The sequence below is a fragment of the Mustela nigripes genome, chromosome 5 (assembly GCF_022355385.1).
Source record: "Mustela nigripes isolate SB6536 chromosome 5, MUSNIG.SB6536, whole genome shotgun sequence".
In the NCBI taxonomy this organism is placed as follows: domain Eukaryota; kingdom Metazoa; phylum Chordata; class Mammalia; order Carnivora; family Mustelidae; genus Mustela; species Mustela nigripes.
The window spans coordinates 61,672,242-61,691,050 of NC_081561.1; the positions used below are offsets into that span (position 1 = coordinate 61,672,242).

At 39.2% G+C, this 18,809-nt stretch overlaps 1 protein-coding gene across 1 annotated transcript in view; it reads left to right on the plus strand.

Moving 5' to 3' along the window:
- The first annotated feature begins 1,797 nt into the window (after positions 1 to 1,797).
- The window catches only part of USP49 (ubiquitin specific peptidase 49), a 56,634-nt gene continuing 39,622 nt past the window's right edge, over positions 1,798 to 18,809 (plus strand). Inside the window, exon 1 of the mRNA XM_059400492.1 lies at positions 1,798 to 1,874. The gene's annotated coding sequence lies outside the window, so the exon portion shown is untranslated. The remainder of the gene's footprint in view (positions 1,875 to 18,809) is intronic.

An 18,809-nucleotide genomic window follows, 5' to 3' on the forward strand; every position in this document is an offset into this window, starting at 1 on the left:
CTATTTGTTCTTTCATCAGTATTTTTTGAGCACCCAGTAAAGACTAGGCATAGTTTTAGACGTCACTGATGTTCACAATAAGTAAGACAAGGTACTGTTATCCCCCAGGAGTTTACAGGAGAAGATAGTTATAGACAAGGTATAACATAGGATAATAGATGTTTCTGTTTTGCAAAGTACCTCATAACTGACCTTGCCAAGAAAGGTATAATCTTGGTTAGATTTTTAAAAAATTTAAATGTATTAATATTCTCATGATCAACTTTTTAAACTTTAAAAAATAATATTGTAAAATATATACTTAAAATATTTTGAGATATGTAACACATAAACTATATTTTTAAATGTATAAATTATCATATATATTGAATCTTAGTTATATTTAATATTCAGTTACATTTATTTTATATATATTTATATTTAGATAATCTTAATTACCTAAAATGAATCTTTTCTACTTGGTGAGCCATCTGAACATTCCCTGTCTGGCTGCATTACTGTTAGAGAGCTCTTCAAGGAAGGGAGGGCATAGCTGTCACTTTGATGTTTGGTGCTAGTATTTTTTCAGAGCAGAAACCTGACTTTGAATCCTAGCTCTGGCAGATAGTAACTGTGGAACTTATTTTGTGCCTCAGTTTCAATGTCTGTGAAATGGAAATAAAGATAATACCTAACTCATCATTGTGAGAAGTGAAGGAGTTAATGCATACGAGAGTGCTTAGGGGAGTGTCTGTCATACATTTAGAACTGTATAAATGCCATCAGCAGCTATCATTGTCACTGTTATTGTTATTATTTGGCAGAATAATGTGAGGAAGCTTAAGAATGGACTTTCTCAAGCTTGAAAATTGCTCAAAACTAAAGGTAGAAAGACAAAAAGAAGGGAAAGAAGGGAGCTAAACCTTTGTTCATCATCAGCTACGTGCATGGCAGTGACCTCATGTTTACCTACATTTTCATTTAGTCATTACACCAGTGCCCTGAAGTATATTAGAAAACAAGCTCAAATTAGGAAACTTGCATAAGGTCCTGTCCAAGTAAGTGGGCAACACGATGATAACTGGTCTTTGCCATTCTGCATCCTGTACTCTTGCCTTGCATGACACTAGAAAACGTGAGAATTCAGCAAGTTTCACTAGGAGGTAAGCTTGAAATTTGCTTTTTAGGGACTTTATTTTTAATGACCATTTAAAGGATGTCATCAACATTTTTAGTTTCTTCCTACTGTTTTATGTATCTGTAATTCCACCCCTCCCATTCAAAAATACATTGCAATAGTTTAAATGATGTAAGTGGAACCTAGATGGTACATATTTGGACACACAGAGTCTTAGTAATAGTTTTCAGAATTAAGCTAAATTATAATTTCCCAATTTTCAAGATCACTGTTGTAATTATTGAAGTCATTACTCCTGAAGTTAATAGCTATTCCATAGGGCTTTTATTTTTTTTTCAAAGTTTTTTTTCTTTTTAAGATTTTATTTATTTATTTGACAGAGAGAGAGAGATCACAAGTAGGCAGAGAGGCAGGCAGAGAGAGAAGGAGAAGCAGACTCCCCGCTGAGTAGAGAGCCTGATGCGGGACTCGATCCCAGGACCCTGAGATCATGACCTGAGCCAAAGGCAGCGGCTTAACCAACTGAGCCACCCAGGCGCCCTGCCATAAAGCTTTTAAACCTAAATTCCATGTAGCTACATATCCTAGGTACTAATCCCTTTTTTGAATTTATAAATAAAATTCATGAAATTGCTTTTCTTTGCTGTTTATTAGCCCAACCTTACGAATTGTTTCCCCTGCAGGTAATAGAGAAGAGGAAACCTAATCAATGGCTGTGGAATGATATGGAAGAAGATGAAAGAAACTTGTTTAATGGGTAAGAAATAAAACTATGATAAAAAGATTAATGAAAATTATTCTTAATAGTGTTATGTATGGCCAGTCTGTAATAAGCGGCCAACGTTGGTATTCCATTAGGGTGAATGACCAGTCACTATATTTGTCTTATCCCCAGTCTGAACTTTCATTACCTGCTTCCTTCTTACCATTGTGAATTTCTCAGTACTATGAGTTAGCTTAAGCTAAGAGGGGACACAGCTGTTTTTGAAGATAAAAGTAGGATCTGGAGTTCAGCAACCATACTAAAATCCAGGTTTGAGGTAGGTTTTGAAGCTTATTGGTGGTTGGATTCTTATTTTCCAAATCCTGCCAGCTGCTGTGATGTTAGGATTTACTCTGATGATCCTGTTCATTTAGGCAAGTGCAGGTTGTGCCAATGGAATGCCACAGAACATGTGACTAAATTTATGAGATGTGAAATGTTTTAATACTACAAGTCCATACGTTCTTATTGTCAATAATTCAAACATTATAGATAACCAAAACTCTCTCCCTAAAACTTAGCCCCCTCCCAGGGTGTAGAATGTATGATACATTTTCGTGCAACCTTCTTTGCCTAATGATTTAAAAATTGGGTTTGGAAGCCAGACTGTTTTTGACTAGGCATCTATTAACATTTGGGCAACTAAATTTCTTTATGAACATAATTCCTTGGTTATAAGTGGGGACAGTAAAATTTCTCTCTCATTGTGATGTTGAGGATTAATTGGATAATACATCTAAAAAACTTGGGAAAATGCCTGAAACATAGTGTTAAATAAATGTTAGCTGTAATTTTCGTATGTATTCTAGTTAGCCTTTTTATGTGCCAGCCCTCCACAGATGAATCTTTTTTCCTCAGGTACTGTAGGAGTTAAACCATCTTGGATAAGGTTAACCCTGGTGGCAAGGATTTTTAAAATTTTCATGCAAGTGTTCTTTTTGGTTTAAGCTTTGATTCTCTCAGAGTATGCTGCTAGGCTGTGTGTGAGAACAGAGTTCTACACCTTCAGCTCTTACTGCATACTTCATGGTGTATAAATGATGCTTACAAATACGCATGAGTAAAGACTGTCTTCTGTCTGTGATGGTTTTATCGTGCCCATGTAAGTATCATGTTAAAGCAGGATGCTTTAGAAACTCTTGTTTCTAATAGGTATGTCAAATTTTCTGTTAAGATTCCTTCAGTCTCTTTTGAAAGATCAGTCTTTTTAAATTTTTTTTGTTTCACAGAATTGTAGTAATTATGAAAATGTCTTTGATATCTTTTCCATGGCTTGTTAGCACTTTCTTACCTGTTTTTAGGAAGGGAGGCCATTGAGACAGTCATCTCTTCTTAATATTTTCCTCCTTATTGCCCTGGGGCTTTATTAGATTATTCTGGAATATTCTCTCTGTTGTGACTATTTTAGAAGACTAATATATATAAACAGAAGTTAACATTTACAGAATACTTCTTATGTGTCAGGCTCTGCTTTAAGTGCTTTACTTACTCATTATCTCTTTTAATCCCATCATCTACTTAGGAGGCAGCTACTGTTATTATCTTCATTTTAAAAGCTGAGGAAGCTGAGGCACAGATTAAGTAACTTGCCCAAAGTCACATTGCAAGTGGCAGTTCTCAGATTCAAACCTAGATCTCTGTTCCAGAGCCTGTAACTGCTGGCCTAGTTAGTAAACTCACATAAGGTTTGTTAAGGTGGGTGTAAATTTAAATAGGATAATAAAGCCAAATATTTCCTGAAAAAGCACCATAACTAATCTGATTTTATTGTTTGTGGGAAGGAAAATGTGAAATCATGTATCTTCTTAAGTATGGGAAAAATGATGATGTGAGATGATTAATCATAAATAATTGTTTGTCTCAGACCATCCTTAAATGAATACAGCTGTCCTGCTTCTTTATGAATCATTTTCAGTAGATAGAAAATCACTTGCACCTAGCTCAGGACCAGCATGTATGTGTTTAAAAGGGACTAGAATGAGTTGATTTGTAGATTGCCATTTAGCTGCTATTTGTAGAAACAGGCTCTCAGAAAGACTGAACTGTGCAGCAGTTCGGAACAGATTAGTGATTGGAAATTGTTCTTTTGTCCTGTTAAATAATATTTGAATGACAGCAGAAAGTTATACAAGGAAAGAAAGGCAGGAGAAAGGTGACTTACAGGTCTTATAATTAGAATGCCACTTAGAAGTAATGGTCTAAAAAGTCAATGTGCATTAACAATCGACACTTGTCTAGGAACTGGAAGGAGTTATAGTACATGGTTTTTGTTCTGGGCTATGTCTGTCAGAGGGAAGCATTGGCTTTTTTCCCCTTCATGTAGCCATTCATTCCCTGTTGAAATATGGTAAAGTACAAAGGGTAGGCAACATTTAAAATAACAACAACACTGATAAAATGTTTTGGCTTTCTTTAAAGTGTGACCACACATGGTCAGCGATGTTTTCCTCTCTCCTCTCCATTTTTTAAAATTCCCATTTCCTGTCTGAGAATCCCTTCTCTAAGTGTTGATCAAAATTATGGCTTTCAGCATGCATCTCTTTTACAAGTGTCTTAAAGTGTTGCTCATTGACCCCTGAGACTCTTTAAGGAGTCAAAATTGTGTTCATAACAATACTAAAACATTACTTGCTTACGGAGTATGTAGCGGAGTTTTCCAAAGGCTATATAATGTGTAACCAAGTGAATACAGAAAAGGCTAGGAGAATCTAGCTGTCTTCCTTAATCCAGACATTGAAAAGATCTTCAGAAACGTGAAGTAAGACCACTCTTCTCTAGATTTGCAATGAGAAGCACTAAGGTTTGTTTCTATCTTAGAGTGTAACAGTGGGGGTACCTGGGTGTCTCAGTTGTGAATTGACTTATTTCCAGCCCCTAGAACATAGCTGGAACATAGGAGATGCTCAATTAATACAGTCAAATAAAAGGCTGTCCTGAAAGGTCCTTTTGGTCCTCCCAAGATTGGGAGCAACCGATACAAGGAAAACTCCAAATATGGCACATATCAGTGGGGTCACTGTCAAGGTTGTATGGTATTCCTAATTAAAGTCAAGCTCTCCTTTCTCTAGATTTCCATAGCTCCTTATAATCTGGAATAGACATCTACACTTCTTAATAGAAGCTCTCTCTTTTTTTTTTAATGGGGTGGCATTGTGACCCTCCCTTTATTGAAGGTGTTAAAGGAGCTTTTTATTATTTTATTTTTTTAAAAATATTTTATTTATTACAGAGATTATAGGTAGGCAGAGAGGCAGGCAGAGAGAGAGGAGGAAGCAGGTTCCCTGCTGAGCAGAGAGCCTGATATGGGGCTTGATCCCAGGGCCGTGGGATCATGACCCAAGCCAAAGGCAGGCTTTAACCCACTGAGCCACCCAGGTGCCCCTGGTGTGAGTAACATTTAAATTTTAGTATCCCCTTGTCTGTTACACTTCCCATTCTTCTGTTTGCTTACCAGAGTCCAAAATTTTGTTACCTCTCATGTACTATTCTATCATCTGCCACTCTTTTTGTCCTCATGAATTTATGTTCTTTATTACCCTTTGCTGTGATTTTATTGGGATTTTGAGAGAAAAGGAGATAAAAGTGTATTCATTCTGCCATATTTTACTGGGAACCCGTGTTCTAACATGTGTTATTGAGTGCGTGCAGCATACCAGGAATTGTGTTAGACACTTGTCTTTTCTCTAATTCAAAAATCCCTGGGGCGCCTGGGTGGCTCAGTGGGTTAAGCCGCTGCCTTCGGCTCAGGTCATGATCTCAGGGTCCTGGGATCGAGGCCCGCATCGGGCTCTCTGCTCAGCGGGGAGCCTGCTTCCTCCTCTCTCTCTGCCTGCCTCTCTGCCTACTTGTGATCTCTCTCTGTCAAATAAATAAATAAAATCTTAAAAAAAAAAAAAAAATCCCTTCAAATTTTTCTATTGAGGTTAGAATATTCATTCACATTAGTGCTATTCACCTGTTATTTTTTGTTATTTTTCGAGCACCTTCTATACACTAGGCACTATCACAAAAAGCACTTCCTTCAATCATCACATTTACTCCAATGCATATAGGTAGTATACCTCATTTTAATGAATATGGAGACAAATTTAAAGTCACAGGCCCAGTAAAAAGTAAAGTTGGGTTTGGGATAGGCTTTTAAAATAAATATTCTTTCTGTATATCAACTATCTATTGGATATTAGATAACCATTGTGGGGTTTTTTTTTTTTTTCCTTAAATGTAAGCTCTGCGCCCTGTGTGGGGCTTGAGCTCATGACCCCAAGATCAGGAGTCGCATGCTCTATTGACTGAGCCAAGCAGATACCCAAACCATTATAGATTTTTAAGCAGGGGAACACAGTGTAGGATGAAAATGCTGTTTTTGTTTAATATAGTGATAATATTTAAGATACATAATAGATCTGGGGTGCCTAGGTGGCTCAGTGGGTTGGGCCTCTGCATTCAGTTCAGGTCATGGTCTCAGGGTCCTGGGATCCAGCCCTGCGTTGGGCTCTCTGCTCGGCGGGGAGCCTGCTTCCCACCTCTCTCTTTGCCTTCCTCTCTGCCTGCTTGTGACCTCTCTTTCTGTCAAAATAAATAAATAAAATCTTAAAAACAACAACAACATAATAGATCTAAAAAGATAGGAGGCATCAACTAGCACCTAAAGCAGTAATGAATGGTCTGCAGTGTTAAGGGCCTAGATTTGGAGGGGAGAGAGCAATAGCAATGAGGAAGGTAATTAGGTTTAAGAAGCGTGTGTGTGTGTGTGTGTGTGTGTGTGTGTGAGATTTGAATCCATTCTCTTTAATGAGCTACTGTAACAAAGAACTTAGCCCTGTGTCTAGTACTCTCATTTCTGAATGTGAATTGGTAGGCTTTTGTAACCAGCTTGACTGTGACATTAATAAGGAATCAGAGGGAATGTCAGGTTTTCAAGTCAGGTAAATATCTCGGTTTAAGGTAAGGTGGGAAGAAGTACAAGGGGAAATAAGTAAACTTGAACAACATATGTGAATGTCATGGTTTTTTGGAAATATGAACATCTGACATGTCTTCTGTATTTCTTTCTTTCTCTTTGTTTCTTGGCATTTTTCTGAATGTCCTGTAATCATATCGTACACTATTACAGAAAGTTGATTTCATTCAGTCACATGATTTGTTGGTTGGAAATAGTATATACCTGTATTTTTTTTTTAAAGATTTTATTTATTTGACAAAGAGAGAAAGATCACAAGTAGGCAGAGAGGCAGGCAGAGAGCGGGGGTGAAGCAGGCTCCCCGCCAAGCAGAGAGCCCGATGCGGGATTCGATCCCAGGATCCTGAGATCATGACCTGAGCCGAAGTAAGAGGCTTAACCCACTGAGCCACCCAGGCACCCTATACCCATATTTTTAAGCTAATCTTTAGTATTTTTAAATCTCAATTTGAGGGCCTTTTTTTTTTTTTTCTCCTTTTTGGAAGCAAGTACTCTGATTTCATTAGCACACAAAGTGTTTTTTGTTTTTTTTTTTTAAGATTTTATTTATTTATTTGCCAGGGAGAGAGAGAGAGAGTGAGCACAGGCAGGCAGAGTGGAAGCAGAGGCAGAGGGAGAAGCAGGCTCCCCGCCAAGCAAGGAGCTCGATGTGGGACTCGATCCCAGGATGCTGGGATCATGACCTGAGCCAGAGGCAGCTGCTTAACCAACTGAGCCACCCAAGCGTCCCTCACACAAAGTGTTTTTACAAGACAATTCTAAAAGACCAGGAACCCCATGCAAAAGACATGAATCGACAGTTCAGGTAAAGAGAAAAAAAAAATCAATCGTCACCATAATTAAAGACACATACACAAACAAAATATTATTTATTTTAATTTTAATATTTTATTTAAGTAAAAATTATTTAAAGATGTGTCAATCCTTAGTACTGGGGGAACACATATTCTCAAATACTACTGATGGGAGGTGAGGGAGAGAGTATAAATCAATGCATCCTTCTTGGAGGGGAGCTTGATGATATCTATCCAAAATTTAAATCCATATATCCCTTGATACAGCAATTGATCTTCTCTTCTGCAAATTATCTTATAGACACACTTACATAAGTGTGTCATGATAGATGCCGGAGAGTACCAATGGTGCATTTTTGAAAATAGCATTAATTCTTCACTCATAGAAGAGTTAGTTCAATGGATTATGCAGTCCATCTCATAGAATATGGTATATAGTCTTTAAAAAGAGTGAGATAAAGCCATATGTATGGGAAAATGTCTAAGGCATGTTAAGTTTAAAAAAAAAAGATATGGGATAATATATATGATCAAGTTGGATTTATGTTAAAAAATTATGTTTCTAAAAGCATAAAAATATTTTTGGAAATATGCTCCAGAAAGATGCTCAGTTAACAGTAGTTACCTCTAGAGAGGCAACTAGGGACAAAAAGCAGAGGGAGAGCTTTACTCTTATAGTTTTATGTTCTGTATGCTATTATTTTTATTTTTTTTAAGCATATAAAATTAATATGATAAAACAGAACTCCACTGTCCTTTGCTAAACTTTTTTTCTTTTTTTTTAAATAAACTACCCCCAACGTGGGGCTCATACTCACCACCCCAAGATCAAGAGTCACCTACTCTGCTTACTGAGCCAGCCTGGTGCCCCTCCTTTGCTAAACTTAGAATGAACCCTGGGGCTCCTGGGTGGCTCAGTCGGTTGGGTGTCTGACTCTTGAGCTCAGCTCAGGTCTTGATCTCAGGATCGTGGGTCTGGGCCCTGTGTTGGGCTCTGTGCTGGGCATAGAGCCTATTTAGAAACAAACAAACAACAACAGGGGCGCCTAGGTGGCTCAGTTGGTTGAGCAACTGCCTTCGGCTCAGGTCACGGTCCTGGAGTCCTGGGATCAAGTCCCGCATCGGGCTCCCAGCTCCATGGGGAGTCTGCTTCTCCCTCTGACCTTCTCGCCTCTCATGTTCTCTCTCACTGTCTCTCTCTCAAATAAATAAATAAAATCTTTAAAAAAAAAAAAAACAACAACAAAACTTAAAATGAACCTTGCTTTCCATAACTAAAAAAAAATCATTATAGAAAATTTCAAACTTTATCTATACCCCTTCCGTCTTCCTTACAGTACTCCTGGATTCTTTTGAAACAAATCCTAGACATTATATTATCTCATCTATAAATAGTTTATTATGTGCCTCTAAAAGATAAGAATTATTTTTTATAAACATAACCACAGTAATTTTCATGCTTGTAAATATTGATAGTAATTCCTTAATATCACCAAATATGTTAGTCAATGTGCAGATCTCCCCAATTATTTCGTTTTTTAAAATAGTTGACTCATTTGAATCAGGATCCAAATAAAGTTCAAACATTGCAATTAGCTGATAGTATCTCTCTCTCTTTCCTCCTTCCACTCTTTTTCTTTGAAACTTCCTTGTCCTATTTGAATCATTTGTCCTGTAGGATTTCCTTCAGTCTGAATATTGGTGACTGTATCCTAGTGACAGTTAACCATTATTAGATTGTTTACTACATTGACTGTAAATCAGTAGTAAAATCCAGAGACAAATTAGATTCAGGTTCTGTTTCTGAGGAAGAAATTCTTAGTGAGTGTTGGTGTATATTTTCATTATGAGGTAATGTATGGGTATCTTTTTATTTTTTATTTTTTTAAGATTTATTTATTTCAGAGAGAAAGAGTATGAGCTGGAGAGAGGTAGATGGAAAGGGAGAGAATCTTAAGCAAACTCCCTGTTGAGTGTGGAGCCAGTACAGGGGCTCAATGTCATTGCCCTGAAATATGACCTGAGCTGAAACCAAGAAATGGATGCTCAACTGACTGAGCCTCCTAGGAATCGCTGTCTGGTTATCTTTTTTGTGATGTCAGTAGCCACTGATGATCCTTGCGTAGGACCACTAATTGAAGAGTCTTCCATAAATGGAACTATTTCCATTGGCTCTGGCTAATATATTAAGTATTCTAGGGTATACAACATTTGGATACAGATTATTTTAAATACTTTCTGACTCTTATTGTCTGCAGCTATTTCCATTTGTCTGCTAGTTTATCTTTGAACCCTTTGTCATGATATAAAGTCTTCTATTTGATCATATGAATCATCATGTTTTTTAAACCCCAACTTAAAATTTACTTTTGGGGCGCTTGGGTGGCTCAATTGATTGAGTGTCTGCCTTCAGCTCAGGACATGATCAAGGGTCCTGGGATCGAGTCCCACGTCCAGCTCCCTGCTGAGCAGAGTCTGCTTTATCCTCTCCCTCCGACCCTCTCCCCTGCTATGCTCTCAAATGAATAAATGAAAAAAATCTTTTTAAAAAAGGTTACTTTTAATTTTTCAGTTTTTATTGGATATTTTTCTCCCTTCTGAGTGTATGTAAAAGGAATCAGAGACCTGATTACTAATAATTAGCCAAACAGAATACTGGATTATAAAGTTGTTTGTTTGCTTATTCAGTCTTTCATTCAACAGAGTTTATTCAGTATATCTGCTATGTTCATGGTACCATGTCCAGCTCATGTTGATTATCGTTGTGATGCAGTCCTTCAAACAGGCAGTATGGTGCAACATGGTAGATGCTGAGTAAGGGAAGACACGTGTGTGTGCTCCGAAGCATGAAGAAGGTTACCGTAAATCAGTCTTGAAGGGTAGTGGAAGGTTTCCTGGAGAAAGGGTAAGTAAGAGCCAGACCAAGGAAAGGCAGGTGGCCAGGGAATGATGAAAACATTCTAGGGGAGGGAGCAACTTGTGGAAAGGCCTAGAAGTGAGAGTAAAGCTGTTCCATGGGGCACTAAAAATAATTTAGAATAATGGGAGCATAGCTGTGGTGTGAGGAACGTGGGATTGCCTAGAGAGGGGCAGGGCCATACCCTAAGAGACTTGATGAGCCATAGTGAGTTTGGGCTTTATCCCCAAGGCAGCAAGGATGACCTATGTGGGTTTCAGATCGAAGGCAGCAAGGCCTATTAAAAAAGCAGTGATGGTACTGTGGACTAGAATTGACAGTGGTTTGAATTAGGTTAGAGGCATTAGAGATGGAAGTGGTCTTATTTGTTCTTTCAGAAAATACTTTCAGATAAACCTGTTTCTTGATAGGTGCTATTCTAGGCGCTTGGGAGTCAGCAGTAACCAAAATAGAACTCCCTGCCCTCCTGGAGCGTACACTGCAGTGGGGAAAAAGACAGTAAATAGATACTGGGCTTATCTAGTGGTAATTGCCTGGGAGAAGGATAAATCACAAAGAGGGATGAGGATGATAAGGGAGTGTGTGTGGGAAAGGATTTTTTGTGTAGAGTGACCAGTGATGGCTTCACTGAGAAGTTAGCATGTGAGCACATATCTGAGTGAAGTGAGGAAGCAAGCCATGCGCGTATCTGAGGGAAGAGTATTTGAAATAGCAGAAACAGAATTGCATGGTTCTTGGGATCAGAGGTTGCGTGGTGTGCCAGAGGAACAGTGAGGAGGCCAGTGGCTGAAGAGGAACACGTGAGCAGAAGAATAAGAGGAGTTGGGCCAGAGAGATAGCCTTTTGGCCATTGTGAAATTGTGATGGACAGAAGTAGAATCAAGGTTCAAACGGAGGAATCAGTAAGATTTGGGGATTGACTGGATATGGGTGATGGAAAGGAGGAAGGAGATAGGGAACAGAGTCAACTTGTAACGTGAATATTTTGACTTCATTTAAGAGAATAAAGCAGCTGGAGCAAATAAGCTTAGATACCTATTATCATGCAAATCTCTTTTTTATTACAACATTGGGGAAGAGGTAATATTGATTATACCCATTATGAAGGGAAGAAGTCTCTCACCATAGAATGGATTTTCGTTTGGTTTTGGTAGTTCTCCAGTTAAGGACAGACTTGACTGCTCAGCAGCCAAGAGAATGCCTGAGGAACGGGGAAGCAGAGCTAGGCTAGATATGGATAGAGCCCTTAGGATACTGCAGACTACTCCACCACATTACCACACCCTATATACACAGACACACAGCATATCCCATTTGCATTTTGTTGTTCTTTGCAGTCTTTAAGATCTCTGCTAAATTCCTAGTTGACATTAACCTAGTTCAGTAGTATTGCAGCTGTTTCTGCTAAGAGGGAAGTCATCATGATTTTATGTCTTTCCTAAACATGGTTTCGGAGATGCATCCATCCATTAAATCCTCATTTACTAATGATCTGCATAAGTCTCCATGCGATGCCTGGATGACAAAGAGCACAATTATATGGTCATTGTGCCAACTCTTAAGGACTTCAAAATTTACTAAGGTGGACAAGGGAAATCAGGGGTCACAGTTAGGCATGCTGTAATACTGGGTGTGAAGAAGGTATGGGGAGTCCAGGGAAGGGTTCCTTATAATTTTGGCTAAGTGAGATAAACTTCTAAAAGAGGAGGATAACTTCTGAAGCTATGACATTTTCATATGCTACCTAATCTGTGTGGAACATGCCCATCTACTTCTGTCCTTCTTTCCAAGTTCTTCAGACCAATCTTCCTGAGAAGACTGTGTTTATAGGTCCCTGTATGACCTTCCTTGTTCTTTCCCAGTATTCTGTAGACTATAATAGCTGGAAGGAAACAACTATGGGGTCAGTTAACAGAAAGCAAATAGTATAAGTAGGTTCATATGTAGTTTATTTTGTATTAATTCCTAATTAAAATTAGTAATACTGTTATACAAAAATAACTATATAGAAGTAGCTTTAAAAATACCTTGGCTTCTGGGGCGTCTGGGTGGCTCAGTTGGTTCAGCATCTGCCTTCAGCTAAGATCACTATCCCAGGGCCCTGGCATTGAGCCCCCTTTTCTGGCTCCCCTCTCAGCAGGGAGTTTCCTCCTTCTCCTTCTGCCTCTCCCCGCAACTCATGCTCACTCTTTCTCTCTCAAATAAAAAAATAAAATCTCTAAAAAAACAAAACAAAAACAGTGGCTTCTATCCTACAGAACAGCATTTCTCAAACTTGTGACATTTATATACCACTGTGTCATAGTGGTATTTGTCACACACAGGTAAAATTTGTAGAGTTACTTAGTATTTTTCTGTAGGCCAAATCACCCCCCCTTTTTTTCTAACTTCAAAGTCTACTTGAACCTCATCTTAAAAAATATTTGCAGAGGGATGCCTGGGTGGCTCAGTGGGTTAAAGCCTCTGCCTTCAGCTCAGGTCATGATCCCAGGGTCCTGGGATCAAGCCCCGCATTGGGCTCTCTGCTCAGCAGGGAGCCTGCTTCCTCCTCTCTCTCTCTCTCTGCCTGCCTCTCTGCCTACTTGTGATCTCTGTCAAATAAATAAATAAAATCTAAAAAAAATATTTGCAGAGTTATGATTTTCTGTTATTTTATAAGACTATATGACTCCTATATTAAAAAATATTTGCCCCTGGAGAGTTCCATTTCTGGATGAGACAGGGTAAGCACACGCCACCCAGTCTCTCCCACAGGATGCAGCTAAAAACCTTGGTAGAACACATGGAGTAGCAATTCAGGGACTCTGAGAAGTTGGCAGTAGCAGGTAGATTAGAGAAGAGCAGGATTTGAAATACCACCATCCAGCTGGGAGTTTCCTTTCTTATTTCTAGTATCCTTTGCCTGGACTCCATGCCTCCCAAACCTGGAAGTGGGCACCAGGCAAGGACAGAGAGAGCTCTAGGATAAACCCTCTAGTGCTAACTCAAATGTAAAAGGAGACTCCTAGCACTTAGAGAGAGTGGTAGAAACTGCCCCCTTTAAAGAAATTTTCATCATTCTGTCATACCCCAATCCCCAGGAAATCTTGTGTTGGTGATGGCAGTGTCAGCAGCAGTGGGGGCTTGCAGATCCCTGAAGCTTTAAGGGAGTGGGACCTTTCTCTCCAGTTGGAGAAGCTGTCATCCTAAAACAGTGGGGGTGAACTCCCATGACTTTTTTCCTTTCTCTGTCTTCCTGCTGCCTAGCTCCCAAATTAGGAGGTAGAATGAAATAACAGAAGCCCCAGGTGTCTGGCTGGAAGACAGGAAAGGGGAGCTCCAACGAACTGAAGAGTACTTAGGAGACAGTGGAGAGGGAGGAGTTTAAGAAAGTAACCCCATAAGGTTGTGGTCTCCTGGGCTTACCACCCCCCCCGAGTTGTCACATGCATGGATCTGTTCCCAAACAGCATACCAACAACTGTGAGCATTGAGATATAAGATGAATCACTGTCTAGGTCCTAGACTGGCCACTGGGTTGCGCTCCTGCCAGACGTATCAGAATAGTTTTGCAAAGGCTTTGAATGTAGAAATGACATTTAAATTATACCCCACAGAAGGTTGGTTGGAACTTGGGATCAGATTCCAGCCAGGTGGGTTGCCTACTAAAGTAAAAATATCAACATTTTCCATAGGATTTAAACAAGATGCAGAGTCTCATAATATTGAGAATGCCCAGGACAGAGTATAAAATTATTTAGCCTACAGAAAAATGGGAAATTCTTAGCCAGTGTGAAAGAGACAACCAATAGATAATACCTCTTCTCTACATGTGGATTATGCCCTTCCATTTAATTTGATTAGCAAGCCTTGGCCACATGCCTGCTGCTGGCCTAGTGACCGTTGCCAGGGAGTACCACGCACAAACGGGCTGACACTTCTCAGGACCCACCTCTGGAGCTAGTGCTGAAGTCATCTCCTTCGGAAGCATATGGCCCTACAGAGGAATAGTGGCTACTCAGAGTAAAAAAACAGAAGTTCTCACTTCCAGATTTCATAAAAACTTATCTAAGTTGGGTTCTGAGATTTTAAGGGATTTTTCTATAGTAAGGTACAGAGAGGCTTGAAAAGAGGGAATCTGTCAGATGGCTCAGTACACTTTTTTATTAAGCCTCTGGTGTGTGGGCGCCTGGGTGGCTCAGTGGGTTAAGCCGCTGCCTTCGGCTCAGGTCATGATCTCAGGGTCCTGGGATCAAGTCCCGCATCGGGCTCTCTGCTCAGCAGGGAGCCTGCTTCCTCCTCCTCTCTCTCTCTCTCTGCCTGCCTCTCTGCCTACTTGTGATCTGTGTCTGTCAAATAAATAAATAAAATCTTTAGGAAAAAAAAAAAAGCCTCTGGTGTGTTTTCCCTTTGTGTATGATTCTTTTTTTATTTTTTAGGCAGATGGGGAAACATGCTTCAAGACCAACTGTTGTTTTAGCACTGAAATAAATAACTCGTTGAAGAATGCAGGTGTAGTGAGCCATACTTTAGCCTTTGTAGCCGAAGATGACAGCCACTGACCAGTAGTTGCCATGCCCCTAACCAGTCCCCATCAGCTGCCCATACTGGTCTGGGATTTGTAGCTGCAGACTCCAGGTCCCAAGTTTGGCACAGTTTGCACTTACTTTCCTCTTCAGGAAGAAGTATTTGAGGTATTCATCCTTGCTTTCTTGGTTTATCTGTCACTGTGATTCCCTGAGTTCCTGAGGTACTGTATCATTTGAAGTTTTGCTTTCGTGTGTCTTCAGAGTGTTTCTTTTTCCTCTTCTGCTTGAATTATCTCTGTTCAGCTCATCACACACCAGCTATTTGGGAATGCAAAGCAGAGAATTTTAGAAAGCATGCTTGAGAGAGAGGCTATTGAAAGTGGCAGCAGAGCTTATTAATGTTAACAAATTCTTAGAGCCTTAAATGTGTCAAGCTTCAATTTGTGCAGGCAAAAAGGGGTCAGAATGAAGATAGCTTTAAATTGTAAATAAACTTAAAGCTGTAAAATGGCAGGATCAGATTTTAAGGGACTAAGTTGAAGAGGTGACTAAGAGCCCAGAGTAATAATTTGCCCCAAAGTCCTTCTGTATTACCTTTATAATATTAGACCAATGGGAAAGGGGACTTTGTGGGAATCAGGTGGAAGGATCTCAGCAGAGAGCAAGCTAGTCATAGTCCTCACTCTGTTGGCAGTATCATCTTAAGATCTGAAGCAAGTCACAAGATTTAAATGTTGACACTCATTTCTAGAGCGCTAACTCCGTGCCAGGCATTGCTCTAAGCATTTTACATACTAACTCATCTAATCCTTACAACAACCCTGTGAAGTAGAAACTGTTATTGTCCTCATATTATGGATAAGGAAATTGAGGCCCAAAGAGATGATTTGCCTAAGGCTGTATAAAACTAATAAGCACAGAGCTAGAATTCCAACCCAGACGGCTTGATTTTTACCTTTTAACCACTATGCTGGATTGCCTCTCAGTTTGGTTTTACATTATGCATTAAAAATACCTACCGTAGGGCACCTGGGTGGCTCAGTGGGTTAAGCCTCTGCCTTCGGCTCAGGTCATGATCTCAGGGTCCTGGATCGAGTCCCACATCGGGCTCTCTGCTCAGCAGGGAGCCTGCTTCCTCTTCTCTCTCTCTCTGCCTGCCTCTCTGCCTACTTGTGATGTCTCTCTGTCAAAAAAAACAAAAAACAAAAAACAAAAAAAAAACACCTACCATAACTATCTTTCAGAGTTGTGGGAAGCAGAAAGTGAAATAATAGAAGTTCTCTTAATAAAGAATTATTTTTTTCCAAAAGAAAACTGTAGCATAAGAACCCAACACCAATGCTGGCGATTACTATGAGAAAGCCCATTTCTAGAGAACAGTGACATTTAGAATCAGAATCTTAAGTTAGGTTAAAAGTTCCTCCAAGGCTTCATTCTAAGAGGATTTTTATCTAAAACCGTAGTTCTCAGATTCTGAAAATTTCACAGATCTGTCAAATACACACTTGTGCACACACACACACACACACACACACACCCCAACCCAAACTACCATCTGCTATCATTTACCATTATAGAAAGGGCATATAACACCAAGAACATTGGTGAGATATAACCCCTTATTGGGTATGTGATTTGCAAGTATTTTTTCTCATTCCGTAGGTTACTTTTTGAGCTGTTGTGTTCTTTGGTGCACAAAAGTTTTTAAGTTTGACATAGTCCTTTTTTGTCAATTTTGCTTTTGTTGCCTGTGCTTTTGGTGTCATATCTGAGAAATTCTTGCCAAGTCCGATGCCATGAAAATTTCCCCTATGTTCTAGAAGTTGTATAGTTTTAGGTCTTACACTGAGGTCTTTAATCCATGCAGTGTAAGATAAGGTCAACTTCATTCCTTCCCATATGGATATCAAGTTTTCCATATCATTTGTTGAAGAGACTATCCTTTCCTCAAAGAATGGCATTCTTGTCAGGATAATTTCACTAGGAAACAAGGGTTTATTTCTGGGCTCTCTGTCCTGTTCTATTGGTCTGTTTGCCTTTATGACAGTACTGTACTGTTTTGATTACTGCAGCTTTGTAACAGTTTGAAATCAGAAAGTATGAATCCTCCAACCTTGTTCTTTTTGAAAATTGTTTTGGCTTTCTGGAGTCCCTTGAGATTCCATATGAATTTTAGGGTGATATTTCTGCCAAAAATGCCATTGAGATTTTGATTAAGATTTTATTGAATCTCTATATCACTTTGGGTAGAGTAGGCATCTTAACAATACTGTTTTCTAATGAACATGAGATGTCTTCTCATATATCTGTGTCTAGTCCAGTGAAGTGATTGGGTCCTGGCCTTTTCTTTTTTGGGAGGTCGTTTGTTTTCATTGAAGTGTAGTTGGCATACACAGTGTTACATTAATTTCAGGTGTACAACTCAGTGATGCACCAAGTCTGTACATTATGTTGTTCCCACCACAAGAACGGCTACCACCTGTCACCATACAGTGCTCTTACAATACCATCAACTATATCCCATTGGGAGGTTTTTGATTTCAGATTCAATTTCCTCACTAGTTATTGGTCTTTTCAGATTTTCTTTTTCTTAGTGATCCAGTTTTTTGTAGATTGGTAGATTGTGTGTTTTTAAGAATGTATCCATTTCTTCAAAATTATCCAATTTGTTGGTGTGTAGTCACTCATAGTATTCTGTTACAATCCTTCTTATTTCTGTGGAATTAGTTGTAATTTTCCCTTTCATTTCTGATTTAAATTAAGTCTTCTCTTTTGTACTAATTAACTATGTAAGGCTTTGTCAGTTTTGTTGATCTTTTAAAAAAACCTACTCTTAGTTTCATTGACTTTTTTTTTCCTATGCTGTTTGGTTTCTTTTTCTTTTTCTTTTTTTAACCTAATCTTCGTTATTTCCTTCCTCCTGGTAGCTTTGGGCTTAGTTCTTCTTTTTCTAGTTTCTTGAGGTGTAAAGTTAGGTTATTGATTGAGGTGTTTTGTTGTTGTTTTTTTAATGTACACATTTATAGTTACCCTCTTAAAAGCACTGTTTCCACTGGATCCCATAGTTGTGGTATTTGTTTTTGTTTTTGTTTTGTTTTTTTTAAGATTTTATTTATTTATTTGACAGACAGAGTTCACAGGTAGGCAGAGGCAGGCAGAGAGAGAGGAAGAAGCAGGCTTCCTACTGAGCAGAGAGCCCGATGCGGGGCTTGACCCCAGGACCCCAGGATCATGACCTGAGCTGAAGGCAGAGGCTTTAACCGTCTGAGCCACCCAGGCGCCCCATGGTATTTGTTTTTTCACTTTCATTCGTCTCAAGGTATCTTCTGAGTTCCCTTGGGACTTCTTTGACCTCTTGGTTATTTATGAGTGTGCCATTTAATTTCCATATATTTGAAGATTTTCTTATTTTCCCTGTGCTGTTGATTTCTAGTTTCATTTCATTGTGTTGGAAAGGCTACTTTGTATGATTCCAGTCTTCTTGAGTTTGTAAAGACTAGTTTTGTGGCCTGACATGTGTTTTGTATTTTTTTAAATTTCTTTTCAGCGTAACAATTCATTGTTTTTGCACCACACCCAGTGCTCTATGCAATACATGCCCTCCTTAATGCCCACCACCTGGCTCCCCCAACCTCCCACCCCACGCCCCTTCAAAACCCTCGGGTTGTTTTTCAGAGTCCATAGTCTCTCATGGTTCACCTCCCCTTCCAATTTCCCTCAACTCCCTTCTCCTCTCCATCTCCCCATGCC